Source organism: Plectropomus leopardus, chromosome 7 (genome assembly GCF_008729295.1).
Source record: "Plectropomus leopardus isolate mb chromosome 7, YSFRI_Pleo_2.0, whole genome shotgun sequence".
NCBI lineage: Eukaryota > Metazoa > Chordata > Actinopteri > Perciformes > Serranidae > Plectropomus > Plectropomus leopardus.
The window spans coordinates 34,685,259-34,694,245 of NC_056469.1; positions in this window are offsets into that span (position 1 = coordinate 34,685,259).

Sequence of the window (8,987 nt, forward strand, 5' to 3'; positions counted from 1 at the left end):
TAATCCAAGCCAGATTAAAGATTAGATCACACACACACACACACACACACACACACACACACACACACACACACACACACACACACAATCAGTGAGTATATTTAGACACATGCACGTGACCCCTGAGTTCAAAGACGACACAGACGAACACTTGTGAGGACTCGTGTTCCTCAGATTTAACCTTAAATCTAACTGTTTCTCTGAGAGACAGACAAAAAGTCCTCACGTGTTCAAAAAAATCTCCTTTTATTAAAATGTGTCTCAAAGTTTCAAACTCTTTAAGCGCTCCCATTAAAATTTTTTTTTTTTTTTTTTTTTTTTGCCCCACTTTCCAAAAATGTCCTCACTTTCCACAAATATCAAAGTTTTGCAAAATATCCTCACCTCAAAAATTCTCCTCACTTTCCCTAAAATGTCCAATACTGTCCTCACTTTCCAAAGAGACATGTGTCTGGAAATGTCTTCAGTTTAAAAAAAAAAATGCAAAAATGACCTAAAAAAATGCAAAACAAAACAATACAAAAAACCAACAACAACAAAAAAACACTTCACTTCAGGAAAAAAGTCCTAATTTTTTTTTTTGTTTCAGAGGGGTGAAATTGTGGAACAGCTGCGACAACAAATTAAAAATGTGTCGATCACATTTCTCCTTTAAAAAGATGATGTTTAAAAATAAGTTAAATAAAAAAGGTCCCACTGTCCAAAACTGTCAAAACTTTCCGGAAGTGCCCAATTTTGGAAAATGCTGTTACCTTTAAAAATGATCCACACTTTCCCTAAAAATGTCCAATTTCTGTCTCCCAGAAATGCTGTTACGTGACCAAAATGTCCTAATTTCGTAAAATATCCTCACTAACATGGTCTAAAACTGTAGTAAAAATAACAAAAAGAACAACACACACACACACACACACACACACACACACACACACACACACACACTCATTGTCCTACATTGAAAGTGTTGCTCTGACAGTCAGTTTAGATAACAGCTGACAGTTACACAACTACAACAACAAGAATTAACAAAAGGAGGTTTAATGTAAAACGAGGATTACAGTGTGTGTGTGTGTGTTGTGTGTGTGTGTGTGTGTGTTTGTGTGTGTGTTTGTTTTTAGTTTACCAGGAAACGATAAATCTGTGTTCAGACCTTAATGAGGTTATTGATTGTTGAGGGTTAAAGAGAGGACACATCGCCTCCTCGTGGACCATCTGAGAGCAACACACAGCAGATGGTTATCTACAGGTGTTCTGAAGTGTCCACATACTTTAGGCCACATCATGTTGAAACAGAAATACATTTTAAAATTTTTAAATTTTTTTTATAATAGTTAAAATTCAGGTATTCATTTCAGGTATTGTCCATTAAAATTTTTTGAGCAGCTCTGCTGTTAAAAAAGTCTGTAGCACCACCCTGTGTTCAAAGCACACAATCTGTCAGCAACAGCAAATATTTTAAACAAATTAAAAAAAAAATAAAATAAACAAAAAATAAAATATATATATATATTTTAAAATATTTATTTTTTATTTTAATTCCTGAACATTTAGCTCTGGACTGGATTAGTCACATAGTCAATATCAATAAATATAATATAATATAATATAATATAATATAATATAATATTTTTTTTTTTTTATATAATATAATATAATATATAATATAATATAATATAATATAATATAATTTTTTTTAATGTAATATAATATAATATAATATTTTTTTTTTTTTTTATGTAACATTTAAAATTCCATTTATCGCAAACAAAAGTGATTTATTTCGACTCTCAGCTTCATCTTGACTGAAAGAAAACATAATCACGCTCTTCTTTTACCAATAACAACATTAATAAAAAGTAGTTTTAAGATTTTAATGAATATAGACAGTGAATCCCCCCAAGAAAGTAAATTTGGGGTNTAATATGTAACATTTAAAGTCCATTTATCGCAAACAAAAGTGATTTATTTCGACTCTCAGCTTCATCTTGACTGAAAGAAAACATAATCACGCTCTTCTTTTACCAATAACAACATTAATAAAAAGTAGTTTTAAGATTTTAATGAATATAGACAGTGAATCCCCCCAAAAAAGTAAATTTGAGATTACACTGTTATAATCTTCATAAATAAATAAATAAATCAAATTAGATCATCTTACTGGATAATTATCACATTCACATATTGAAGTGGATGAGCAGAAACATTTTTTGGCAAACTTTGCTTAATTTTTTATTATCGAAAAACTAAATTGGCGAAAGACACTTTATGCTGATGTAAAAATATGTTCTGTTTGAAATATTTCATGTATATCAGTTTTAAAACATATTTATTTTGATTTTTTATTGACTTTATTGTTGTTTCTTGGTTCTGTACAAAGTTGTGTGTGTTTATTTGTTAAATTGAATCGGATAAGCTGATGAAGCTCAGACTGATTTGACTGTCAAACTGACTCCAGATCAGATCAGCAAACTAAAAAACATCTGCAGCAAACCAGCGAACTTGACATTAAAACTTCAGCATGAAGGATTTAGGGGAATATATCGGCAGAAATGGAATATAATATAATAAATCTGTTTTCTTTACTGAACAATCACCTGAGAATAAGAAGAGTTGTTTTTTTACCGTAGAATGAGCCGTTTATATCTTCCTCGTCCACGGAGAGCGCCATGTTGCACCGCCATGTTTCTACAGTAGCCCAGAACGGACAAACAAAACACTGGTGACAAAGAGAGACATTCATGTTTTTGCATCGTACTTAGCAGCTCCTCTGTGAGCAGCATCTGAAAAGCACACACTTTTTAACATGAAACTGTTTTATTCTGTGTTTTTACCATTTTCAGTCACATGGTCGGTTAATTTTGGAGGTTAATTTGGAGACGTCTGTGGATAATTCAGCTCCCAGTAAAAACCTCCTGAACTATTAAACTGAATGAATCCCCCTAAATCTGACACACTGCACCTTAAACCTTTAATAATACTCACCTCTCCTGATCGCTGCTCCTCTTCCTCCTCAACACGAACCCTCACGTGCATCTTATGCAAACATCTTCCAAATCGCCTCGAGTTTGACTGACAAATACATGTTTACATAAGAGAAGAAGAAGAAGAAGGACGAGCAGGAAACTCTGAAGGTGAAGACGGCGGACGGGCAGGTGAGACTTCAACATTTCCCCTAAAAGATAGAAAATGATGAATTTTGACTGAATTTTAGCTCAACAAGCAGCTAATTGATTAATTAAAAACGGTCTCCTGCAACTAAATGTTAATCTGCAATCACGACGGGATGTTTCACAGTGGATCCAAATTATTATAAATCCTTTCACAACTTAACTTCAAGAAAACCCTCAAACAATTATCTGTACTTTATAACTCAAAGCATTAAGGTTTGCCAGCAGCAATGCGCTTTAACTTAAGGTCTTATTCAATTTTTCAGTTTAGGAAACGGTTATGTGTGAGTTGATGTGTGCGACTCTACGTGCTCCTTGGGAACGGATAAAATAATTTGAATTGAACTGTATTATGCAGACAGCAAAATAACTATTGCCTTCAATAAGTACCTAAGTTTACATAATTATTAATCAATTATTCACATTGCAAAATGGAATGCATTTATTATTTGGACTATAACATCTCGATGTTGGTCGTCTTGCTTGCGTTTGCTTATTTTGTGTATTTACAGGCGTTATCTGCAGCCGAACTCTTCAGCGCTGACTTGAAGTTTTGTTTACTTTGCTTGAATATATTTCTCTGATAAATGAGTGACAAATAATGTCAAAAGCCAGAAATTAAACTTGAACTTATAAGTGTCACAATAAGCACAAAATGTCTGAGTCTGTGAGAACGTGTCTGCAGGTTTTGGCTCCAAGTTTCTAGAGTCATCGGTGATCATCCTGCTGCCGCCATGCGTCCCGAGCTGCTCGTCTTCCTGCTGCTGGCTGCAGCAAACTCAGGTAAAACACAGTAACTAAGTACAATCTGTAAAGTACTGTAGTTAAAGGAATACTTGAGCTCCAAAATTACCACATGAATTACTTTGAATTCTCATGCCTCCTTTGTGTATTGATGAACTGAGGCAAACAGAGTCCACATTTCACAACAGAAAACGATATCAAAACATCCGTTTACAAACCCACAGAACTCGTGCAGTATAATCCAGGTCTCATTTATCCAACTGTAGGCTCAGTGCTTCACAAATACGTTATTTTTTAAAACAGGTCAGTAAAAACAGTCTCATGCACGCTGAGTGGCGTGCCTCAGCCTGTCCTGACTCTCGTCATACTCGTCAAACAGCGCCGCTCTGTCGGGGCTTTTTGCAAACAAGTGTAAAAAGTAGGTGAACGCAAGTATTCGAACTGGTTGAAGTCTGATGAGTTTAGAAAATTATCACTTTACTACAGCCTTTAAAATCGGAAAAAGAAAACACTTTCATATCATGATGCGATGATATCAAAAATCTCAGACATTATGAGGTCTGATTTCACAATAACGGTATGTTTCGTGTCTATTGCCCAGCCATAACAGACTGTATATAAAGACACGCCCCCACTTCAGATACCTGAGATAAGGGCGTTACTATCTTGTGATTGGCTGCCACAGCTGTCAATCCTGGCAGAAAATCCCCTCTTTGTGAAATTTGATATCTCGTTTTAACAAAACTTATAAAAAACAAACACTTGAAACACACATCAGGGTGATGAGAACTACCAAAACAATCTTCGGGAAGAATTTATTTGGCTTGCACTTTGAATTTTTAGTTTGGCCTATTCACTAACATGGAGGGGCGGGCTTTATGACCTATACTGCAGTCAGACACCAGGGGGCGATAGAGATTGAAAAGATTCATTTTGGGGGAGCTGTCATGTTGTCCATCTTTATATACAGTCTATGATCCAGACTTTCTTTAATACATCCGTACAGAAAATGGATAAATGCATAAAAGAGTTCCTTTCTGTCAATATGTGCCTGAAGTTTTGACTTTTTTGCTTCAGCAGATAACATTTTTCTTTCCAACAACCCACAGCCACTCTGATCGAGGACAGCACCGGTCTGAAATTCATTCTTGCCTTTCCGGAGAACATCGCCTACTATTATCCTGTGAAACCCGACAACAAGGTCCAAATCACCGCCATGCATGATAACACCAAGGTCACCCTCAAAATGCACACCTACGATACCAAAGAAGAAAATCTGAACTCGGGACAGACTAAGGAATTCGAAATTCATGAAAAAATGGAGGTGAGGAGGAGTGACAAAGTTCTTGACCAAACTCTCCAAATTACCAGCACAAAGAACATCACCGTCCACGCCATCAACCATAAAAAGAACAGCATGCAGACTGCTGTGGTTATTCCCACCGACAGACTGGGCACAGAGTACCTCATCCCGCCGGTGCCCAAGATCGAGGGAACTTCATTCCCCGCTCACGTCGTCACAACAGAGGTCGCTGAAAGACGCCCTTTCAAACTCATCATCGTCAACGCGGACGAACAAAACACGGTAACTGTTAAAGGAAAACAGGACGATGTGGTTACGCTTCAGCCCCACCAGCTCGCTCAGTTCTGGGTAACAGAAGACAACGAATTTCAAAGTGTGAAAGCCACGCAGCCCGTGGCGGTCCTCTTCGGTCACACTTGCGCCATGCGGAACAACTGCACCTGCGGGCAGCTGTACGCCCTGCTGCCGCCGGCCCAGGAGGAAAATCTCAAGTTCTACATCCCTCCCGCTCTGGCCGAGGACGCTGAAAGCGAAACATTTGTTCTTCTGTCGGAGAAACAATCCACAAAAATAGAGGCGTACCACCCGAACTCGCCACTGGTCGAGACTGCTGGCACAGCCATCCTCTTCCGTCCGGGTTTACTCCTCACTCTGATCCCAGAGAAGGACTTCGCCGCCTGTTATGTTGTCAACTCCATCCCTGATACGACAAACTATGCCGTCATCATGGTGCACAAGGATCTCACAGATGGGATTCACGTCAGAGACGTTCCTCTGCAGGGCGCAGACTGGCAGGAGGTGAAGGGAACGGACTACGTCTCGACAGCAACCAAACTGGCGGCGGGCAAAAGCATCATCTGGCATGATTCTTCCAACATGGCGGTCTACTTTGTGGGAACAAAGGAAGGTGCTTTGTTTGGGAACCCGGCGTCCATCATCAGTAGAACCCCAGGTATGGAGCTGAACACCTGCGGGAGGCCGAAACGAGACTTTTAACCCTTTGAAACACGAGCAAACGGCCTTAATTTCTTTGAAAAACATGGGAAGAAAGCACTAAACAGACTTAACAAGAATTGAACCAAAACTTCGTAAGAAATAAGTAAAAAAAAAAAGCCCCAAAAAATGAAGAGACAAGACAATCGCCTGAAAATTAGCAACAACAAAAAAAGGGAAAAAAAAGAAAATAAAACACAAACACACTGGAAAATGATCTGGGGAAAAATTATTAAAAAATATGTAATATGTGATTACAAATGAATTTAAAGCTTAGTTATAATAACCTCCCAAACTCATTTCTATTGACATTTTTCCCTAACTAGTCTTTTTTTCACTATTTCTCAAAATCCACGAATATCTTGCAATTTGTGGAAAATTTCTTGCCAAGTTGCTGATTGCCTCGTCCCTGATGTTTTTGAAAGAAATGCACCAAATAGCACAAGATTTTTTGGTGTGTGTCTTGCATCCTCAAGCTCTGACCAATCATCAGAATGACCTAAAAAAAAATCTAATTATTATTATTGCAAATAACATTTTCCCCTAGCTTTTTAAAAAATAACATTCTAAATCTCCTAATTTCTTGAAATTTACGAAACATTTCTGTTAAAGTTGCATGTTGACCTTTTTCTCCATATTTTTGAAAAAAATGCACGAATTTGCTTTGAAAAGTTTCAATACTCGTGAAAGATGTCTGTAAGAAAAGTGATGCCGCTCAAAGGTTTAACAAGTAAAGGTTTCTCATCAAAAGTGCAAAAGTGCTCTTTAATATCAGTTTTTCTCTGCTGTGTTTCATTCGAACTCCCCCACAGATTTCAGGGGTTGCGTCTTGACTCCAGAGGTCCTGAAAATCGGAGAGGTGGCAGGCGGCTGGCGAGAATCCCTACAGTACTGCGAAGACAACGACCTGGAACTGATCAGCTTCGCCGAGGCCCGACTCCAGACACAAATCTACAAAAAAATTGTCGCGGCGAAGATCGGCAGCCTGCAGCTGGTGTGGATCGGCCTGCGTAGGAGCTCCCAGTCTGGAGAGTGGTACTGGCTGAACGGGGATCCGGTCAGTGACACCAACTGGGACGAGGGGGAGCCCGGCGCGGTGCACGACGGCCAGTGTGCTATCATGAGCGTGGAGGAAGGCGAAGGCTTCAGCTGGAGAGACGAGGTCTGCTGTAAGGCCGCCCATCCCGTCTGCTACAAAGAACCTGTCCTCTTACCGGTAACTTGACGACGGTTACCGAGGAGGAAAACTGGAAACCGTATCCACAACCAAACTGTAATGGCTGTGCTCTGATATTAAAATTAATATTATTAGAATTGCCAGTTAACCCTTTGAAACCTGAACAAACTGGCTCCATTTCTCTCAAAAACATGGGAAGAAGGCGATGAGCAACGAAACAAGAAATTAGCCAAAAATGAGTCAAAAATGAGTTCAAGAAAATTAAATGAAAATTTGTAAAAACAAACCAAACAAACAAACAAAAAAAACTATAATAATTTTGTAACATATTTTTAATTTTTTGTAATTATGATAGATAAATATTATTTCCCCTGGCTCTTTTCCCGAGACATTTTTTCTGGAGCTGTTTAGAAGATAATTTCCCAAATCTATGAACTTCTTACAGTTTATTAGCCCCTTGCTCATAACCTTTTTCCTTGTTTTTAAAGAAATCACACAAACTGCTCACTTTTTCAGGATTTACACAGAAGAACGACAAATTATTTTGGAAATGTCTGGCGATGCTCAGACACCTCGATGCCATGTCACGCCTCAGGAAGTTTCCACAAATAGCTTGCTTGTAACAGTTTTTGTCTGTTTTGTAGCTTTATGACACAATACGGTTACACACAGATATGATGTGATAATATTTAATATGCTAAAATGAACGTCGAATTCTGGTTTGCTTTCTGTTTTTTAGCTCTGAATCTCCATCATTTATGTGTCTTAACCTTTTGAAACCTTGAAGAATTGGCTTGATTTCTTTGAAAAATAAAAAAAAAATTCTACAAAAATAATTTTGAATCTAAAACTATAATAACTTAAAATGCAGATTCTGGAGTGGTTCCCTAGTTTTTTGTTTTTTTTTTTTTTGAATAATAATTTAGAATAAAATAACAGTAATGATTTATTTTTTTTGTTACTTTACTAATCTCTTTTTTTGTTGTTGAAAGAAATCAATTTGCTCAATGTTCAAAGCTTTAAATGCTTATGAAAGGCGTCTGAATGTAGGCCAAGAAAAGTGATGATCCAGGTTTTAAAGGGTTAATAAACTCAATGTAATCTGTTACAGTTTCATTAAATCTATTATAATGTGTTAAGTTGGACTTCTGTTGATTTTTATTTCCCCACAGGATCAACAAATATTTAAATGCTACATTATTAGCAAAAATAAAATAAATAAGTATTCATTTAATTCAATAGAGAATTAATTCAAGACTGTATAATGTCTTAAAGAAACTGTAATATATTCTAATGACATAATTGTTTTTTAATACACAATACATGGGTCGCTCTAAAAGATAACGATTGTTCTCAGTAAACATACCAATAAAAAATTAATCAATTAAAAAATGAAATGTTTTCATCAGAAAGTGTCGTTAGGACGTGTAATAAACACACTGTAGGACGCTGTAAGCAGGTTTTAAGTGTTTATTAATGTACAGTATTTTTCAGTATTTATAACACTTATGAGGACATATTATATAATAACAGCTGTGTTTTATTATATTGTTGGTTATTTGTTCATACAATATTTAACAGTATATTATATTTTATTGAGTGC